Here is a 22,678-nt window from a genome sequence, read left to right as displayed (position 1 = left end):
CCCTATTTGCACAGATAAATGAAAAAAGGCATGACTACTATAATAGTGATACTAGTTGATAAAACATACACTAATAAATAGAAGAAACTATATTTTCTTAATGAGAAAAGATTGTGATACAATTGGTTTATTTAAAAATACAACAGTTGCACAATATGACAGAGCACGATCATGTGGATGAAGAACAGTACTGGCCTGTGTGAGATGACTCTATGTGATCAAGTTATTCTCCAGGTCTTGTATCTTGCCATGAAGTCAATTCGTCAAAAACTATGAACAACTTCAGAGTGGCGGTACAAGGAAGGCCCTTGAGTCATTCCAATCTCTTTTTTGTACAGTTCAACTAAAATTATGGCTCCTGTCGTGCTGCGAGGGAGAGAGGGGGCCTGTGCGGCCTCGACGGTAGGCCTGATGGACTCAACTACTCCAGTGCACATGCCATGTGATCCAAGGCCATCTCCAGGATTTCAGGGGCTCGGTGCAAAATTTTAAATGGAGCTCTAGAATTTTTCAAAAATACTACAAATGAACAACTAATATAGTCAAATCGTACTTTCATTTTATTATATAATAACTTCTAATATGTGTTATTTCATACAAATATGTGTTACTTCATACAATAATTAGAATTATAGAAAATGAGTGCTTGACGTGGCTTGAATCTGCGTTGGTATTTTCCCAAAAAGGAAGGGATGATGCAGACAGCTACGACAAGTATTTCCCTCAATTATGAAACCAAGGTTTTCGAACCAGTAGGAGAACCAAGCAATGATGCCCGTTTGAACTACGTCGGTATTTCCCCAAAGAGGAAGGGATGATGCAGCACATCGGCGGTAGGTATTTCCCTCAGTGATGAGACCAAGGTTATCGAACCAGTAGGATAACCAAGCAACACAACATAAACAACCCCTGCACACAAATAACAAATACTCACAACCCGACGTGTTAAATGGTTGTCAATCTCTTTCGGGTAACGATACCTCGAATTGGCGAGAAGACGTGATAAAGTTGTGATAGATAGGATAAATATATCGCAAAATAAATAAAATGCAGCAAGGTATTTTTGAATTTTTGGTTTAATAGATCTGAAAATAAAAGTAAAGGAAAATATGTTGAAAAGAGACCCAGGGGCCGTAGGTTTCACTAGTGGCGTCTCTCGAGAAAAATAGCAAACGGTGAGAAGACAATTACTATTGGGCAATTGATAGAACTTCAAATAATTATGATGATATCCAGGCAATGATCATTATATAGGCATCATGTCCAAGATTAGTAGACCGACTCCTACCTGCATCTACTACTATTACTCTACACATCGATCGCTATCCAGCATGCATCTAGTGTATTAAGTGTTGAAAATATGCCCTAGAGGCAATAATAAATAAGTTATTATTATATTTCCTTGTTCATGATAATCGTTTATTATCCATGCTATAATTGTATTGATAGGAAACTCAAATACATGTGTGGGTACATAGACAACACCATGTCCCTAGTAAGCCTCTAATTGACTAGCTCGTTGATCAACAGATGGTCACGGTTTCCTGACCATGGACATTGGATGTCATTGATAACGGGATCACATCATTAGGAGAATGATGTGATGGACAAGACCCAATCCTAAGCCTAGCACAAAGATCGTAGTTTGTATGCTAAAGCTTTTCTAATGTCAAGTATCTTTTCCTTAGACCATGAGATTGTGCAACTCCCGGATACCGTAGGAATGCTTTGGGTGTACCAAACGTCACAACGTAACTGGGTGACTATAAAGGTGCACTACAGGTATCTTCGAAAGTGTCTGTTGGGTTGGCACGAATCGAGACTGGGATTTGTCACTCCGTGTAAACGGAGAGGTATCTCTGGGCCCACTCGGTAGGACATCATCATAATGTGCACAATGTGACCAAGGGGTTGATCACGGGATGATGTGTTATGGAACGAGTAAAGAGACTTGCCGGTAACGAGATTGAACAAGGTATTGGTATACCGACGATTGAATCTCGGGCAAGTACAATACCGCTAGACAAAGGGAATTGTATACGGGATCAACTGAGTCCTTGACATCGTGGTTCATCCGATGAGATCATCGTGGAACATGTGGGAGCCAACATGAGTATCCAGATCCCGCTGTTGGTTATTGACCGGAGAACGTCTCGGTCATGTCTGCATGGTTCCCGAACCCGTAGGGTCTACACACTTAAGGTTCGATGACGCTAGGGTTATAAAGGAAGTATGTATGTGGTTACCGAATGTTGTTCGGAGTCCGGGATGAGATCCCGGACGTCACGAGGAGTTCCGGAATGGTCCGGAGGTAAAGATTTATATATGGGAAGTCCTGTTTTGGTCACCAGAAAAGTTTCGGGTTTTATCGGTAACGTACCGGGACCACCGGGAGGGTCCCGGGGGTCCACCAAGTGGGGTCACCGGCCCCGGAGGCTTGCATGGGCCTAGAGTGGAAAGGGACCAGCCCCAGAGTGGGCTGGTGTGCCTCCCACCCTTGCGCAAGGCGCAGCTAGGAGTGGAGAGGGGAAACCCTAGGCGCAGATGGGCCTATAGGCCCACCCTAGGGCGCGCCCCTCTCTCCCTCTCTTGGCCGCCCCCTCCAAGTCCCATCTAGGGCTGGCTACCGCCCCCTAGGGGTGGAAACCTAGGTGGGGGCGCAGCCCCCTCTCCCCCTATATATATTGGAGGCATTGGAGCAGCCCAAAACATGAGTTTTTCTCCTGTTGGCGCAGCCCTACCTCTCTTTCTCCTCATATCTCGCGGTGCTTGGCGAAGCCCTGCTGGACTACCACGCTCCTCCATCACCACCACGCCGTTGTGCTGCTGCTGGATGGAGTCTTCCTCAACCTCTTCCTCTCTCCTTGCTGGATCAAGGCGTGGGAGACGTCACTGGGCTGTACGTGTGTTGAACGCGGAGATGCCGTCCGTTCGGCACTAGGATCTCCGGTGATTTGGATCACGACGAGTACGACTCCTTCAACCCCGTTCTCTTGAATGCTTCCGCTTAGCGATCTACAAGGGTATGTAGATGCACTCTCCTTCCCCTCATTGCTGGTTTCTCCATAGATAGATCTTGGTGACACGTAGGAAAATTTTGAATTTCTGCTACGTTCCCCAACAGTGGCATCATGAGCTAGGTCTATTGCGTAGATTCTTTGCACGAGTAGAACACAAAGTAGTTGTGGGCGTTGATCTTGTTCAATATGCTTACCGTTACTAGTCCAATCTTGTTTCGACGGTATTGTGGGATGAAGCGGCCCGGACCGACCTTACACGTACTCTTACGTGAGACAGGTTCCACCGACTGACATGCACTTGGTGCATAAGGTGGCTAGCGGGTGCCAGTCTCTCCCACTTTAGTCGGAACGGATTCGATGAAAAGGGTCCTTATGAAGGGTAAATAGCAATTGACATATCACGTTGTGGTTTTTGCGTAGGTAAGAAACGTTCTTGCTAGAAACCCATAGCAGCCACGTAAAACATGCAAACAACAATTAGAGGACGTCTAACTTGTTTTTGCAGGGTATGCTATGTGATGTGATATGGCCAAGAAGAATGTGATGAATGATATGTGATGTATGAGATTGATCATGTTCTTGTAATAGGAATCACGACTTGCATGTCGATGAGTATGACAACCGGCAGGAGCCATAGGAGTTGTCTTTATTTATTGTATGACCTGCGTGTCATTGAACAACGCCATGTAATTACTTTACTTTATTGCTAACCGGTAGCCATAGTAGTAGAAGTAATAGTTGGCGAGACAACTTCATGAAGACACGATGATGGAGATCATGATGATGGAGATCATGGTGTCATGCCGGTGACGATGATGATCATGGAGCCCCGAAGATGGAGATCAAAAGGAGCAAAATGATATTGGCCATATCATGTCACTATTTGATTGCATGTGATGTTTATCATGTTTATGCATCTTATTTGCTTAGAACGACGGTAGTAAATAAGATGATCCCTCATTAAAATTTCAAGAAAGTGTTCCCCCTAACTGTGCACCGTTGCGAAAGTTCGTCGTTTCTAAGCACCACGTGATGATCGGGTGTGATGGATCCTTACGTTCACATACAACGGGTGTAAGACAGATTTACACACGCGAAACACTTAGGTTGACTTGACGAGCCTAGCATGTACAGACATGGCCTCGGAACACAAGAGACCGAAAGGTCGAGCATGAGTCGTATAGTAGATACGATCAACATGAAGATGTTCACCGATGATGACTAGTCCGTCTCACGTGATGATCGGACACGGCCTAGTTGACTCGGATCATGTAATCACTTAGATGACTAGAGGGATGTCTATCTGAGTGGGAGTTCATAAGATGAACTTAATTATCTTGAACATAGTCAAAAGATCTTTGCAAATTATGTCGTAAGCTCGCGCTTTAGTTCCACTGTTTAGATATGTTCCTAGAGAAAACATAGTTGAAAGTTGATAGTAGCGATTATGCGGACAGTAGAAAGCTTATGTCCTTAATGCACCGCTCAGTGTGCTGAACCCCAAACGTTGTTTGTGGATGTTGCGAACATCGGACATACACGTTTTGATAACTACGTGATAGTTCAGTTAAATGGTTTAGAGTAGAGGCATCAAAGACATTTTCAAAACGTCGCGGAACATATGAGATGTTTCGAGGGCTGAAATTGGGATTTCAGGCTCGTGCCCACGTCAAGAGGTATGAGACCTCCGACGATTGTCTTAGCCTGCAAACTAAGGGAGAAAAGCTCAATCGTTGAGCTTGTGCTCAGATTGTCTGAAGTGCAACAATCACTTGAACCGAATGGGAGTTGATCTTCCAGATGAGATAGTGATGTTTCTCCAAAGTCATTGCCACCAAGCTGCTAGAGCTTCGTGATGAACTATAACATATCAGGGATAGATATGATGATCCTTGAAGTGTTCGCGATGTTTGACACCGCGAAAGTAGAAATCAAGAAGGAGCATCAATTGTTGATGGTTGGTGAAACCACTAGTTTCAAGAAGGGCAAGGGCAAGAAGGGATACTTCATGAAACGGCAAATCAGCTGCTGCTCTAGTGAAGAAACCCAAGGTTGAACCCAAACCCGAGACTAAGTGCTTCTGTAATAAGGGGAACAGCCACTGGAGCAGCATTACCCTAGATACTTGGTAGATGAGAAGGCTGGCAAGGTCGATAGAAGTATATTGGATATACATTATGTTAATGTGTACTTTACTAGTACTCCTAGTAGCACCAGGGTATTAAGATACCGGTTCGGTTGCTAAGTGTTAGTAACTCGAAATAAAAGAGCTACGGAATAAACGGAGACTAGCTAAAGGTGAGCTGACGATATATGTTGGAAGTGTTTCCAAGTTTGATGTGATCAAACATCGCACGCTCCCTCTACCATCAAGATTAGTATTAAACCTGAACAATTGTCATTTGGTGTTTGCGTTGAGCATAGACATGATTGGATTATGTCGTTCGCAATACGGTTATTCATTTAAGGAGAATAATGGTTACTCTATTTATGTGAATAATACCTTCAATGGTCTTGCACCTAAAGGAATGGTTTATTGAATCTCGATCGTAGTGATACACATTTTCATGCCAAAAGATATAAGATAGTAATGATAGTACCACTTACTTGTGGCACTGCCATGTAAGTCATATTGGTATAAAACGCATGAAGAAGCTCCATGTTGATGGATCTTTGGACTCACTCGTTTTTGAAAAGTTTGAGACATGCGAACCATGTCTATTGGTGTATACGCATGAAGAAACTCCATGCAGATGGATCGTTTGGACTCACTTGATTTTGAATCACTTGAGATATGCAAATCATACCACATGGGCAAGATGACTGAAAAGCCTCGTTTTCAGTAAAATGGAACAAGATAGCAACTTGTTGGAAGCAACACATTTTGATGTGTGCAGTCCAATGAGTGCTGAGGCATGCAGTGAATATCGTTATGTTCTTACTTCACAGATGATTCGAGTAGATGTTGAGTATATTTACTTGATGAAACACAAGTCTGAATTATTGAATGGTTCAAGTAATTTCAGAGTGAAGTTGAAGATCATCGTGACAAGAGGATAAAATGTCTATGATATGATCATAGAGATGAGTATCTGAGTTACGAGCTTTGGCACGCAATAAGACATTGTGGAAATTGTTTCACAATTAATACCGCCTGGAACACCATAGTGTGATGGTGTGTCCGAACATCATAGTTGCACCCTATTGGATATGGTGCGTACCATGATGTCTCTTATCGAATTACCACTATCGTTCATGGGTTAGGCATTAGAGACAACCGCACTCACTTTAATAGGGTACCACATAATTCCGTTGAGACGACACCGTTTGGAGAAACCTAAGCTGTCGTTCCTTAAAGGTTTGGGGCTGCGACGCTTATGTGAAAAAGTTTCAGGTTGATAAGCTCGAACCCAAAGCGGATAAAATGCATCTTCATAGGACACCCAAAAACAGTTGGGTATACCTCCTAATTCAGATCCGAAAACAATAGGGATTGTTTCTTGAATCGGGTCCTTTCTCGAGAAAAGTTTGTCTCGAAAAGTTGAGTGGGAGGATGGTGGAGACTTGATGAGGTTATTGAACCATCACTTCAACCAGTGTGTAGCAGGGCACAGGAAGTTGTTCCTGTGGCACCTACACCAATTGAAGTAGAAGCTTATGATAGTGATCATGAAGTTTCGGATCAAGTCACTACCGTACCTCGTAGGGTGACAAGGATACATACTACTTCAGAGTGGTACAGTGATCCTGTCTTGAAGGTCATGTTGCTAGACAACAATGAACCTACGAGCTATGGAGAAGCGATGGTGGGCCCAAATTCCGACAAATGGTTAGAAACCATGAAATCCGAGATAGGATCCATGTATCAGAACAAAGCATGGACTTTGGTGGACTTGCCCAATGATCGGCAAGCCATTAAGATAAATGGATCTTTAAGAAGAAGACGGACGTGGACGGTAATGTTACCGTCTATGAAGCTCGACTTGTGGCGAAGAGTTTTTCACAAGTTCAAGGGGTTGACTACGATGAGATTTTCTCATCCGTAGCGATGCTTAAGTCCGTCGGAATCATGTTAGCATTAGCTGCATTTATGAAATCTGGCAGATGGATGTCAAAACGAGTTTCCTTACCAGTTTTCGTAAGGAAAGGTTGTATGTGATACAATCAGAAAGGTTTTGTCGATCCTAAGGATGCTAAAAGGTATGCTAGCTCCAGCGATCCTTCCATGGACTGGAGTAAGCATCTCGGAGTTGGAATATGTACTTTGATAAGATGATCAAAGATTTTGGGTTTATACAAAGTTTATGAGAAACTTGTATTTCCAAAGAAGTGAGTGGGAGCACTATAGAATTTCTGATGAGTATATGTTGTTGACATATTGTTGATCAGAAATGATGTAGATTTTTCTGTAAAGCATATAGGGTTGTTTGAAAAGTGTTTTTCAATGGAAAACCTGAATTAAGCTACTTGAACATTGAGCATCAAGATCTATGAGGATAGATCAAAACCGCTTAATGGTACTTTCAAATGAGCATATACCTTGACATGATCTTGAAGGTGTTCAGATGGATCAGTCAAAGAAGGAGTTCTTACCTGAGATGTAAGGTATGAAGTTAAGACTTAAAGCTCGACCACGGTAGAAAAGAGAGAAAGGACGAAGGTCGTCCCCTATGCTTTAGACGTAGGCTCTACAGTATGCTATGCTACGTACCACACCTGATGTGTGCCTTGCCACATGTCTGGCAAGAGGGTACAAAGGTGATCAAGGAGTGGATCACCAGATAGCGGTCAAAATTGTCCTTGGAGTAATAAGGATTTATTTCTCAATTATGGAGGTGATAAAGAGTTCGGCGTAAAGGGTTATGACGATGAAAGCTTTAACACCTATCCGAATGACTCTGAGTAGCAAACCGGATACGTATAGTGGAGCAACCATTTGGAATAGCTTCAAGTGGAGTGTGGAAGCAGCATTTACAATATGACATAGAGAATTGCGAAATACATACAGATCTGATTGTTGCAGACCCGTTGACTAAAACCTCTCTCACAAGCAAAACATGATCAAACCCCAGAACTCATTGAGTCCTAATCACATGATGATGTGAACTAGTTTAATGACACTAGTAAACTCTTTGGATGTTGGTCACATGGCGATGTGACGTGTGAGTGTTAATCACATGGCGATGTGAACTAGATTATTGACTCTAGTGCAAGTGGGAGACTGTTGGAAATATGCCCTAGAGGCAATAATAAATAAGTTATTATTATATTTCCTTGTTCATGATAATCGTTTATTATCCATGCTATAATTGTATTGATAGGAAACTCAAATACATGTGTGGGTACATAGACAACACCATGTCCATAGTAAGCCTCTAATTGACTAGCTCGTTGATCAACAGATGGTCACGGTTTCCTGACCATGGACATTGGATGTCGTTGATAACGGGATCACATCATTAGGAGAATGATGTGATGGACAAGACCCAATCCTAAGCCTAGCACAAAGATCGTAGTTCGTATGCTAAAGCTTTTCTAATGTCAAGTATCTTTTCCTTAGACCATGAGATTGTGCAACTCCTGGATACCGTAGGAATGCTTTGGGTGTACCAAACATCACAACGTAACTGGGTGACTATAAAGGTGCACTACAGGTATCTCCGAAAGTGTCTGTTGGGTTGGCACGAATCGAGACTGGGATTTGTCACTCCGTGTAAACGGAGAGGTATCTCTGGGCCCACTCGGTAGGACATCATCATAATGTGCACAATGTGACCAAGGGGTTGATCACGGGATGATGTGTTACGGAACGAGTAAAGAGACTTGCCGGTAATGAGATTGAACAAGGTATTGGTATACCGATGATCGAATATCGGGCAAGTACAATACCGCTAGACAAAGGGAATTGTATACGGGATCAATTGAGTCCTTGACATCGTGGTTCATCCGATGAGATCATCGTGGAACATGTGGGAGCCAACATGGGTATCCAGATCCCGCTGTTGGTTATTGACCGGAGAACGTCTCGGTCATGTCTGCATGGTTCCCGAACCCGTAGGGTCTACACACTTAAGGTTCGATGACGCTAGGGTTATAAAGGAAGTTTGTATGTGGTTACCGAATGTTGTTCGGAGTTCCGGATGAGATCCCGGACGTCACGAGGAGTTCCGGAATGGTCCGGAGGTTAAGATTTATATATGGGAAGTCCTGTTTTGGTCACCGGAAAAGTTTCGGGTTTTATCGGTAACGTACCGGGACCACCGGGAGGGTCCTGGGGGTCCACCAAGTGGGGCCACCGGCCCCGGAGGCTTGCATGGGCCTAGAGTGGAAAGGGACCAGCTCCAGAGTGGGCTGGTGCGCCTCCCACCCTTGCCCAAGGCGCAACTAGGAGTGGAGAGGGGAAACCCTAGGCACAGATGGGCCTATAGGCCCACCCTAGGGCGCGCCCCCTCTCTCCCCCTCTTGGCCGCCCCCTCCAAGTCCCATCTAGGGCTGGCCGCCGCCCCCTAGGGGTGGAAACCTAGGTGGGGGCGCAGCCCCCTCTCCCCCTATATATATTGGGGGCATTGGAGCAGCCCAAAACATGAGTTTTTCTCCTGTTGGCGCAGCCCTACCTCTCTTTCTCCTCATATCTCGCGGTGCTTGGCGAAGCCCTGCTGGACTACCACGCTCCTCCATCACCACCACGTCGTTGTGCTGCTGGTGGATGGAGTCTTCCTCAACCTCTCCCTCTCTCCTTGCTGGATCAAGGCGTGGGAGACGTCACCGGGCTGTACGTGTGTTGAACGCGGAGGTGCCGTCCGTTCGGCACTAGGATCTCCGGTGATTTGGATCACGACGGGTACGACTCCTTCAACCCCGTTCTCTTGAACGCTTCCGCTTAGCGATCTACAAGGGTATGTAGATGCACTCTCCTTCCCCTAGTTGCTGGTTTCTCCATAGATAGATCTTGGTGACACGTAGGAAAATTTTGAATTTCTGCTACGTTCCCCAACATTAAGTTCATGAAAAAACGGAGTAATGCAATAAGAACGATGACATGATGTAGACAAGATCTATTTATGTAGAAATAGACCCCATCTTGTTATCCTTAATAGCAACGATACATACGTGTCGTTTCTCCTTCTCTCACTGGGATCAAGCACCGTAAGATCAAACCCATCACAAAGCACCTCTTCCCATTGCAAGATAAATAGATCAAGTTGGCCAAACAAAACAAAATATCGGAGAAGAAATACGAGGCTATAATCAATCATGCATATAAGAGATCAAAGAAGACTTAAATAACTTTCGTGGATAAAAATATAGATCTGATCATAAACTCAAAGTTCATCGGATCCCAACAAACACACTGCAAAAAGGCTTACATCATATGGATCTCCAAGAGACCATTGTATTGATAATCAAGAGATTGAGAGAGAGGAAGTCATCTACCTTCTAACTACGGACCTGTAGGTCTACAAAGAACTACTCATGCGTCATCGGAGAGGCACCAATGGACATGATGAACCCCTCCGAGATGGTGTCTAGATTGGATCTGGTGTTTCTGGAACTTGCGGTGACTGGAATCGATTTTCGTCGACTCCCCTAGGGTTTCTGGAATATTTGGGTATTTATAGAGCAAAGAGGCGGTGCGGAAGGCCACCGAGGTGGGCACAACCCACCGGGGCGTGCCTGGGCCTCCAGGCGCGCCCTGGTGGGTTGTGCTCCCCTCGGAGCTCCCTTTAGGTACTTTCTTGGCCCACTGGATGTCTTCTGGTCCAAAAAAATCCACAAAAAGTTTCGTTGCGTTTGGACTCCGTTTGGTATCGATTTCCTGCAATGTAAAAAACAAGCAGAAAACGGCAACTGACACTGGCACTATGTCAATAGGTTAGTACCAAAAAATGATATAAAATGACTATAAAATGATTGTAAAACATCCAAGAATGATAATATAACAACATAGAATAATAAAAAATTATAGATACATTGGAGACGTTAAAAGTGCTAGTTATTGACTAGAGGGGGGGGTGAATAGGCGATTTTTACGAAAGTCTTCAAAACTTGGAAGTTTCGAAGACAAACAATAGAAATGACCTAATTGATATGCAGCGGAAGATAAACTACAACAAGCAAGCCATATTTAAGTATGCAATAATGTGAAAGTACACAAACTAATAGCAGCTTGGTAGTAAGGATCGGGATGGAAGATAGTATGAAGCCAACAACGATAGTAGTCAAGCAATGAAGTCAAACAGGTACGACAAATAGGCAATGACTTCACGAAGACAAACACTAAGTAAAGGAAGGGAGAGGATAGAACCAGTCACTTGTTGAAGACACATGATTTGTTGGACCAGTTCCAGTTGCTGTGACAACTGTACGTCTGGTTAGGGAGGCTGAGATTCAACTCAGAAGACCGTGTCTTCACCTTATTCCCCTTGAGATAAGGACACCCAATCCTCGCCCAATCACTTTGGTAAGTCTTCAAGGTTGACTTCCGAACCTTCACAGACTTAGTTCACCGGCGATCCACAATGACTCTTGGATGCTCAGAACGCGACGCCTAACCGGTTGGAGGATACACAGTCCTCAAGTGTAATAAGTCTTCAGGTCACACAGACAGAAAGACTTCAGTGATGCCTAACACTCTTTGGCTCTGGGTGTTTGGGCTTTGTCCTCGCAAGGATTTCTCTCTCTCAAAGGCTTCAAGGTGGGTTGCTCTCAAACGACAAAAGCCGTGCACTAACTCTGAGCAGCCACACATTTATGGTGTAGGGGGTGGGCTATTTATAGCCACAAGGCAACCCGACCTGATATGTCCGAAATGACCCTGGGTCACTAAGGAACTGACACGTGTTCCAACGGTCAGATTTCAAACACACACGACAACTTTACTTGGGCTACAAGCAAAGCTGGCTCATCCAGCTCTGGATAAGATTTGCTCTCATTGTCTTCGCTCGAAGACATAGGATTTGGGTTGAGCATCACTTCAGTCATTCTGACTTAGTTCACTTGGACCCCACTTAACAGTACGGTGGTTCCTACGACTCAACAAAGAAGAAAAGGAAACAATGAAACGACACAGTCTTCGCGCTTCATAGTCTTCACTCAATGTCTTCTTAAGTCATAGTCTTCAATATGAATATCTTCACATACCACCATTGTCGTCAATGTCTTCATACATTTTTAGGGGTCATCTCCGGTAGGTAAACCGAATCAATGAGGGACACTACCTGCATTATCCTGCAATTCTCACAAACGCATTAGTCCCTCAACCAACTTTGTCGTCAATACTCCAAAACCAACTAGGGGTGGCACTAGATGCACTTACAATCTCCCCCTTTTTTGGTGATTGATGACAAACTGGTTGAAGTTTTCAACGGGGATAAAGTATGTGAAATTATAAAGGATAGGGTATTGTCTTCATAAGTGGCAAAGGCTCCCCCTAAAGATGTGCACATAAGTAATTTGCTTTTGGAATGCAAATGCACATGGTAGGTTGTACTTGTGGAGATCCTCTTCAACTTATGAAGATAATTCATCATGCATGAAATGATATAACTAAGAGAGTGACATGCATAATGAAAAATGGACGTCTGCAGAATGATCTAAGTGCGGAAGTTATCATCGCACATGCGGAATTTACCATCGCATCACAGAAAAGCAAATAAGTAGCAGACGACCATCAAGTTCAAGTGTTACAACTCAAAGAACCAAATGTATCAAAAGCGAGAGTTGTAAACACGAGGCAAAATATAAAGCAATCGCCCAAATGAACCCGCTTGAAGACTATCAACTCATACGCTTCTCCCCCTTTTGTCAGTAATGACCAAAAAGGTTTGAAGACACAGAGCATCTACTCGTTCCCATGAGTAGGTGAAGCATCAGGGTTGTCGTTGTTGTTTGGCGGTGCAGACGTACTTGGTGCAGTGTCGATGCGTGCAGAAGTAGGGGGCGGTGAAGTAGCATCGTCTTCATCATTGATCACTCTGGTATTCACAGTTGCCGCAGATGAAGAATAGTCAGAGTATTCAAGGGATGGAGTTCGACGTAGGACAACATTCCGTGGAGGAGTGGAGTCAAACTTGAATCTTTCAGTGAAACCATCGTCTTGAAGATCTTCTTCAGCACTAAGTAGTGTCAAACTCTTCCATGATCGCCGACAAGTCTCGTGAGTGACAAAAGCATTCTTGGTGGCAAGATTTCAAATGCAATTGACATCCACCAAGAGGCTTTGCATCTGTCGCTTGAGCCAAAAGTGATGCTTATCTTGTTTCTGATGCAGTGCCACAAGTAGTTCTCGGTCATTTAGAACGCGAGAGCGCTTCTTGGGTCTTTGGGCAATTGTGCTCTCAGTAGCTTCAGTTTGCGCACGATGAGGCAGACGAGTGTTCCCAGCCATTGGATAGATACGAGTTACTGCTTGGACTCCTTCCATGGGCTGAGTGAAGCTTTGGTGTTCAGCATTTTGAAGACAAAGAGGCTTCTTGGCAGGCTCAGGGTATATGTCTTCAACTGACATATCAACCTTTGGTAGAAAGATCAGATGATTGCGAGTAGAGGGCTGATAGTTGATAGAGGAGTGTAGCTTGATGAGGCGCATGACCCATGGAGCATAAAATTTCAGGCCAAAAAGGTCAGATCCAGACGTAGCAAGTTGCCAGATGAAGAATTCTTGTGTATTGAAGCTGATGCCATTGAGGATGTAAAAGACCAATGTTTTCATGGCTCCTTCAAGTTTGGCCGCTGATGAATGTCCTTTGATAGGCCATAGAGTCCGCCTGATGATGTGATATATTGTGCGAGGCAGATACTCAAGGTCATTAACAAAGAACTCCTTTGGATATTCAGCGTCAGGTGGCAGAGGCTTCATCATGCTCAACATCTGCTCATGTTGGGCTCTGGCTTATGGAAGATGCTCTCCAGTGCATTGCGGTGGAGTTGACAATCAGGTTCGTACAGCTCTCCGGGAGTGGGTAGGCCAGTAAGCTCAATGACATCAAGAGCTTTGGCTTCATGATGAACATTTCCTGTCATCCACTCGAGAACCCATGTCTTTATATCCGTGTTGTAGCCGCGAATGTGGAGGGTAGCATAGAATTGAAGCAAAAGTTCCTCATTCCAATGTCCTTTGTCTGTCACAAAGCTGAGCAGACCTACATCACGAAAGCAGTCAAGTGCTTCTTCTAAGCATGGCAGTCCAGCAATGGCTTCAGTGTCGAGGCGCATATGAGGGAAAATGCGCCCTTGATCATACAGAACGCAGGAGTAATAGCTTCGCTGCTGATAGCTCCAGAACCGATCAGATGATATTCTTGGCTTTGTGTAGGGGTTTTTTGCACTGTCAAAGAAGGTGTTGTGGCTTTTGAAGCCATTAGCATTGAAGGACCCTGTTGAGTTGGCAGTTCCTGGGAACCTTGGCAGTCTTGGCTTTGGTTTCTGGACCTGAGGCCTATGCTCAACATGATAATCAAACTGAGGACCAGAAGCAGTAGGCGGAGGGACCAGAACGGGCCATCGGACAGTGGTTAGCTGACCATGATTGTATGCTTGCTCAATAGTATAGGGCCTTGGTGGCAGAACAGGAGCAGTGGCAACAACTAAGGCTTCAGGCTACACAACAGACACTTCAGGAGCAGTTGCCTCATTGGCTTCGGGCACATTGGTTTGTGCAAGCTCCACATTAGCTTCAGCCATGACTACGTCATGGGCTTCATTGGTGTTGGTGGTGGCAGCCTCAAGATTTTCAACCTCCACTTGGTGAGCAGGAGGGTCGGGCACTGGCACGTTCACATCAGGAACATCTTCTTCAGTATTGGAGGGAGTGGGGACACATACGTCTTCTTGATTTTCATCGGCTGATGCAGCCGGATTGTCTTCAGCAGCTTGGGCTTCAGACACAAAGACATTCACAGTCGGAGTGGCTTCTGGAAACACTTGACGTGCAACAGATGAGTGGTGCACTTCTCCTTCTGGAATGCTCGAAAGAGGGACCTGAGGCCTTTGTCCTTTGCGAAGCCTGCGAAAAGCTGGCGATGCCTTTGGAGATGGAGTTGGCTGGGCCTCAAAGTCTTCTTGTTCTTCTTGCACAGGTGGTGTGACTTGTGGTTGTTGTTGGGGAGTACTCGGGGAGTCTTGTTGTTGTGGGTGATCAACCCATGATGCATCCTGAGCAATTGGCGTCAGAGGACGACCAATGCTATCAACCCATGATGCATCCTGAGCAATTGGCGTCAGAGGACGACCAATGCTAATGAGTTCGCTGTTCGTGAGAACAGGCGATGATACCAGGTAGTGTTCGATCTGAGGAAGAACTTCATCATCTTCAACCTTGTCATGGTGACCAATGTCTTCAGCAGCGGTGGGTTCAATTGCTGGAATGTCTTCAGCTTCATAAGCCTCTGTGGAAGCAGGCTCATGAACTATCATCTGTTGTTCGTGGTGTTCAGATGCAGGGCGAACCATTGAGATAGGTTCAACAACTAAGGGCTCTGTGGGAGCAGCCCGATTCTTCTTGGGTTTGCACTTCTTCTTGGAGGGAGCAGCATCAGAGGCTTCAGGATTTTTCCTTTTTCTGGCTTCAGCCTCGGCAACCCTTGTCTTCTTTAGTTCTGAAGCGGTTGACATAACCTTTGGCTTCGAGCCAGTCATGCTACTTGGGAAGACTATGTGAGGTTCTTCCTGCCTTGAAGGTGCAGATTGGGCAGTTGACAGCTTCTTTTTCTTTGCAGCCATTCTTGGGTCAATGCCAGGACGACCAAGAGACTTTCACTTCTCAGCCTCATTGTAGGCTAGCACACACTTGTCAGCCAGACTCTTCATATGCTCACGAGAGCCTTGAGCTTCTTCACGCTTCTTGTGAAAGGCTTCTTTGAGCTCGTGCAGCATGATCTTGAAGTTTTTGACATCTTGCACGCTGAGCTTGGCCACATGCTTCTTGAACTAAGCTTTCTCATAGTCGATCCTGTGCTTCAGTTCAATGACGCGCTGAGCAAGAGCTAGCTCAGAAGCAATGGCGCCATTGAAGGAGACGCAGAGGCCAATGGGAAGTTGCAGATCATCAAAGCTGAGATTTGGGGTGTCAAACCACTCATCAATGAAGTTATGGATGATTGCCACATCAAAGAGAGGCAAATTATTGAAGATCTCTGCTTCTTCCTTGCTCTTGATCAGTTGCTCAAGGGCATCATCTGCAAGATCTTCATCGCTGGATAGATCAATGTGCTCTTCTCGCAGAATGGCAGCAGGAGTCAAGATTTGATCAGTGTGCTTGACGATTTTCTTTTTCTTCTCCGTCTTCTTGGAGATACGTGATAGATCCTTAGTCTGCACACTGTCTTCAGGAGGTGCAGTGGCCAGTGGCTTCGTATGTGAAGCATTTGGAGGAGCAGCTGATCTTGAAGCCTTAGGCTTCTTTAGCTTCTGCGGCTTTGAAGGAGGAGCTGGGGCTTCATCAGTGTCAGCATGATTATCCGAATGATCCACTTTGGCACCCTGGACCAAGATGTAAGTGATGAGGCCATCGAGGTTGGAGAAGGGGCCTATGACATTGGGTTCTGCATCACGTGAACCGTCAGCACGGGGAGCAGAGGGACCAGGGTTGAAGTCTAACCCCAATGACTTCTTGTTTTCCTTGGCCGATGCCTTTGCGTGCTGGAAGTTACGCTTGAAATTGTCGTCACAACACCAGAGCAATGATGTTGGGTCGGCATTTTCAGGCTGAGGTCCACGGACCATACAAGGATAGAAGCCCTATGCAATAGCTTCAGCTCTGTTCTTGGGTGGAAGGCCTCGATAGAGAATATCACCCCAAGGACTTTTGATAGCATTCTTCTCAGCGTATTCCTGGGTCACGAACTTGTATTTGTACCCTTGTTCAGCCCAATATCGTCGAATCCATTGGATTCGTGTCTTGCGCTGATGATAATTCTCTTCAGGATCTATCTTGTAAAGTTCTGCGAGGTCATTAGGCAAATCTTTTGATGTTCCTCCTCGACGCTGTCTGCCATCCTTCCTTACTGATTTCTCTGCAGCCATGAACTTCAAACTGAATGGCTTCAATACGTTCAAAGGCTTTAAAGGCTTCAAAGGCTTTCGCTTGCTGGTTAAACAGGAACTGGCGTCGGGAGAGTTAATGTGATGCTGTAAGAATTCTGCAAACGAATGCAGACTATGAGAACCAAGGGATTCTCCCACGGACATGTACCTGTGACAGCATTAGAGATGCGAAGGAAGGGGAAGAGGTCATATGCATTCTCGGAAGATTTTGAAGATAAATCAGTTTGAAGACATTGACCTCATGATGCGAAGACATTCACTTATATGTTGAGAGTTGGTTCCAGATTTGTACGAATCCGTGAATAAGTACAAGTGAGGAATCTAACTAGATATGAAGCTTAAGTGAATATACTAGGCAGTATGAGATGCAGACAGAATAGATCTAACATTGTATAGGCAGAAACTAATTTTGGTAAATAGGATGAATCTTTGAGGATAAAAAAGATGGTAAAAATAGAGTTATATTTACCACATGAAAAACTGCTAGATGGGATGAATAGGAGACCGAGCAGTTCAATCCACCATGCCCTAACTTGGCGACGGAGGACACCTACGGCGGCGGCGGAGAGGACGATGTCCGTGGCCGGCGTGAGGACGGCGTCGGAGAAGTCACGGCAGCTAAGCGCTTCGTCGCCGGCGTCGTCGAGAGCTAGCGGTGCCGCTAGGGTTTTGACGAGGTGGAAGAAGGTTTTCTTTATGGCAGGGGACATGTATTTATAAGGAAGTGTGCAGCACAGCGCAATTACGCAGGTGCCCCTGGCGGTTCACATCTGATGGGCACATGGCAAGCATGCAACATACTCAGAGTTGTCCCACGTTCCCACGCCCGCCAGGTTTGTCGGATGGTTGTTCCGGCTTCTCCGGATTTCAACCAATAAAGATGAATCATTTAAAACAGACTTAATGTTTGTCTCTGTGTCTTCTGCTGACAAGGATGCAGAGAAGACATTCGACAGTTTCAATAGAATGCATATGATTTGGACAGATAGAGTTTGAGATAGAAAGCATAGAGAGATTAGGGTCCGATCACATTCACTTAGTTCAAAAGATTCAACTAGGAAGACATAGCTATAAGTGAATGCTGTAGAGGACAGAACACTAGTATATATATATCAGAAAGCAATCAAATCATCATAGTGAAGAGAATCATGAAGATAAATTGAAATTGAAGACAAACAAAATGCAAAGACATTGCAAAAGTAACGCCATGAGTGAAAGACTTCAAACCAAGAAATTTGGTGGTGGTGTTACCCACCGTATAGGAAGTATTAGACCCAGACACGACGCACATTTATCGTGGCGCTCCGAAGTCAAATTCCACGTTAATGTATTCACACTCAGAATGTAAGTCTTCATTAATTGAAGATATACTTTACTTCGTGTGTTGCACATCTAAGTCATAAACATGCATAAGTGTTAGGATGTGTGCCTGATCATAGGACATTTGAGGATTCCAAGATATTTAGCTCACACCGTAACTTGCAAAACCTTTTCTCATCCAAGGGCTTTGTGAAGATATCTGCTAGTTGCTCTTCAGTGTTGACGTGAATGATGTCAATATCTTTCTTCATGACAAGATCTCTGAGAAAGTGATGACGAATTTCAATGTGCTTTGTCTTCGAGTGCTGGACTGGATTGTTGGCAATCTTGATGGCGCTTTCGTTATCGCAGAAAAGAGGTACTTGTTTCAGATTGATGCCATAGTCCTTGAGAGTTTGCTTCATCCATAGAAGCTGAGCACAGCAAGATCCAGCAGCAATGTATTCAGATTCAGCAGTTGAGAGTGATACACAGTTCTGCTTCTTTGAAGACCAACAGACAAGTGATCATCCCAGAAAGTGACATGTGCCTGATGTAGACTTGCGATCCACCTTGTCACCAGCATAATTAGCATCCGAGAAACCAACCAAATCAAATTTTGAGCCCTTTGGATACCATAATCCGAGTGTTGGGGTGTAAGCCAAATATCGAAGAATTCGCTTCACAGCTAAGTGATGCGATTCCTTTGGTGCCGCTTGGAATCGAGCACACATGCAAACACTAAGCATAATATCTGGCCTAGATGTACATAGATAAAGTAAAGAACCAATCATGGAGCGGTATACCTTTTGATCGAACTCTTTACCATTGTCGTCGGGACCCAGATGGTGTTTGGCTGGCATTGGTGTCGTGTAACCTTTGCAATCTTGCATTCCAAAGGTCTTCAGACAATCTTTGAGGTATTTTTCTTGAGATATGAAGATGCCATTCCTTTGCTGACGAATTTGAAGACCAAGGAAGAATTTCAGCTCACCCATCATGGACATCTGATATTGCTCTTGCATCATGTATCCAAATTCATCACTATACTTCTGGTTGGTGCAGCCGAAGATAATGTCATCCACATATATTTGGCACACAAACAGTTCACCAACATATGTCTTCGTGAAGAGTGTGGGATCAAGGGATCCAGGTTTGAAGCCTTTGCTCTTCAGGAAGTCTTTGATCGTACCATACCAAGCGTGAGGAGCTTGTTTGAGGCCATACAGTGCTTTGTTTAGCTTGTACACCATATCAGGATGTTTTGGATCTTCAAAGCCAGGTGGTTGAGCAACGTATACTTCTTCTTAAATCTTGCCGTTGAGGAATGCACTCTTCACATCCATTTGATATAGCAGAATGTTGTGGTGATTAGCGTAGGCTAGCAGTATGCGAATAGCTTCAAGCCTAGCCACAGGAGCAAATGTTTCATCGAAGTCAATTCCTTCAACTTGAGTATATCCTTGAGCTACAAGACGTGCTTTGTTTCTGACGACTTGACCATGCTCATCTTGCTTGTTTCGATATATCCATTTCGTGCCAATAATGTTATGCTTGCGAGGGTCAGGACGCTTGACAAGTTCCCAAACATTGTTCAGCTTGAACTGTTGAAGTTCCTCTTGCATTGCTTGTATCCATTCAGGTTCCATAAAGGCTTCAGCAACTTTCTTGGGTTCTGATATTGACACAAAAGAAAAGTGCCCACAGAAATTTGCTAACTGTGTTGCCCTTGAGCGAGTAAGTGGACCAGGTGCATTGATGCTATCAATTATCTTCTCAATTTGTACTTCATTTGCAACTTGAGGATGAACAGGACGAAGACTTTGCTCTTGCTGATCATTGTCATCATTGGGAGGATTGTCTTCAGTCTGAGTATTGTCTTCTGATTGGTTAGGTGCAGAAATGATAAGTTCCTCTTCAGGCTGTGCTTCAGAAGGCATGATTTCACCAGTTCCCATCAGCTTGATAGATTCGCTGGGTGGAGCTTCATCTAGAGTACTTGGCAGGAGCTCTCTTTGTGAACCATTGGTTTCATCAAATCTCACGTCCACAATTTCAACGATTTTGTAGAGATAGAGGTTGAAGACTCTGTAAGAGTGAGAGTCCTTTCCATAGCCAAGCATGAAGCCTTCGTGAGCTTTAGGTGCAAATTTTGACTTGTGATGGGGATCCTTGATCCAACACCTAGCTCCAAATACTCTGAAGTAGCTGACATTTGGCTTCTTGCCAGTAAGGAGCTCATAGGATGTTTTGTTCAGAAGCTTATGGATGTAAACACGGTTGATGATGTGACATGCTGTATCAATAGCTTCTGGCCAGAACTTTCTTGGTGTCTTGTACTCGTCGAGCATTGTTTGAGCCATCTCAATGAGGGTTCTGTTCTTGCGTTCTACGATGCCATTTTGCTGAGGAGTGTATGGAGCAGAAAACTCATGAGTGATTCTCATTGTATCCAGATAAAGATCAAGCCCGGTGTTCTTGAACTCAGTGCCGTTGTCACTTCTGATATGCTTGATCTTCACACCATAATTGTTCATTGCTCGATTGATGAAGCGTCTGAAGACATCTTGCACTTCAGTCTTGTAGAGAATTATGTGCACCCATGTATATCTTGAGTAGTCATCAACAATGACGAAGCCATAGAGACAAGCAGTTATTGTGAGGGTAGAGTAGTGAGTAGGGCCAAATAAGTCCATGTGTAACAGCTCGAAGGGTTGAGATGTCATCATGATTGTCTTCGAGGGGTGTTTTGCCCTACTCATCTTTCCAGCTTCGCAGGCACCAAACAAATGATCCTTCTTGAACTTGACACCCTCGATGCCTATAACATGCTTCTTCTTGACGAGTGTGTGTAAGTTCCTCATGCCAGCATGCCCCAGCCTCCGATGCCAGAGCCAACATTCTGAAGCTTTTGCAAGAAGACATACGACAAGCTGTGGACCTGCTGAGAAATCTACCATGTATAGATCATCTTTTCAATACCCTTCAAAGACTAGAGACTTGTCAGATTCCATTAGTACAAGGCAACGATATTTTCCAAATAGCACAATCATGTTCAGGTCACAAAGCATTGAGACAGACATTAAGTTGAAACCAAGGGATTCAACAAGCATCACTTTATCCATGTGTTGATCCTTTGAGATTGCAACTCTACCTAGACCCAATACCTTGCTTTTACCAGTGTCAGCAAATGTGATGTGACTCTTGTCTGATGGACGTAAGGTTGAGTCCATGAGAAGACTTCGATCACCAGTCATATGATTAGTGCATCCGCTGTCCATAATCCATTCTGAAGCTTTTGGTGTCATACCCTATAGTGCAGTTAGGAGGATCGGCTTCACAAAGAGTGTTGTGAAGCATAAGCATTTGACGCACATAAGGATTATCACAGCTTAGGTCAAGGTTAGGACACATAGTATGACTGGTAAGCGATTCAGATGTGAAATACATAGTAGGATCATTTTATCATGTGTCCTTTAATGTGTTTTAGGTCCCCATCAGTAGCATCGGACGCCTTTGATTTCAGGCTGGAGACCCTATTCTGCAAAAGAAAGTTAATTCTTCTTCATCACCCACATCTTCAGGGGTGGCTTAGAAGCAATGAGTCTAAGTGCAGCATCTGAGAACTTCGGCTTTGAAGCCCTAGCAAATAGCCTTGCAGGAGATGAATGATACTCATGTGAATAAGCAGAAAAGTTCTTAGTTCTATGAACATAGCGGTTTGAAGACACACGCTCATATTCATAAGTTTGAGTACGATTTCCCTGCAAAACATTGGCGTTAGGGTGACTCAGGTGAGTCCTGTATCTGTATGAAGCCTGTGGGCCATATGAAGCCATAGGTCTAGGGTTTGTCTTCTTCCTTGGTGGTGTCATGATGACATTCACAAGAAGATTCTCAATGCACTGCTTAGGTACCCAGATCTTCTTCATAGGTGGTCCATTCCTGCAGTTAGTACCAATATACCTGGCAAACACTTCACCATTCTGATTCTTGAACAGTTTATAGTTTGCATCAAAGGATTCATCAATGATGATAGGGTTAGTGCAAGTGAAACCAGATAAGGTGGATGGATCTACTGAAGGTTCCTTTGCAACAACCCATGTGGTTTTGGGATACTTCTCAGGCTTCCCGTAGGAACCATCAACATTCATTTTCCTCTCGAACCCAACACCCTCTTTCCTAGGGTTTCGGTTCAGAATCTGCTTTTTGAGGACATCGCAAAGTGTTTGATGTCCTTTCAGACTTTTATACATCCCTGTTTCAAGCAGTGTCTTCAACATAGCATTTTCATCAGCAATAGTAGTGATATCCTC

The sequence above is a fragment of the Triticum aestivum genome, chromosome 6B, assembly GCF_018294505.1.
Source record: "Triticum aestivum cultivar Chinese Spring chromosome 6B, IWGSC CS RefSeq v2.1, whole genome shotgun sequence".
NCBI classification, from domain to species: Eukaryota; Viridiplantae; Streptophyta; class Magnoliopsida; order Poales; family Poaceae; genus Triticum; species Triticum aestivum.
The sequence above is the reverse complement of the archived record's forward strand: the minus strand, read 5'-3'. Positions refer to the sequence as shown.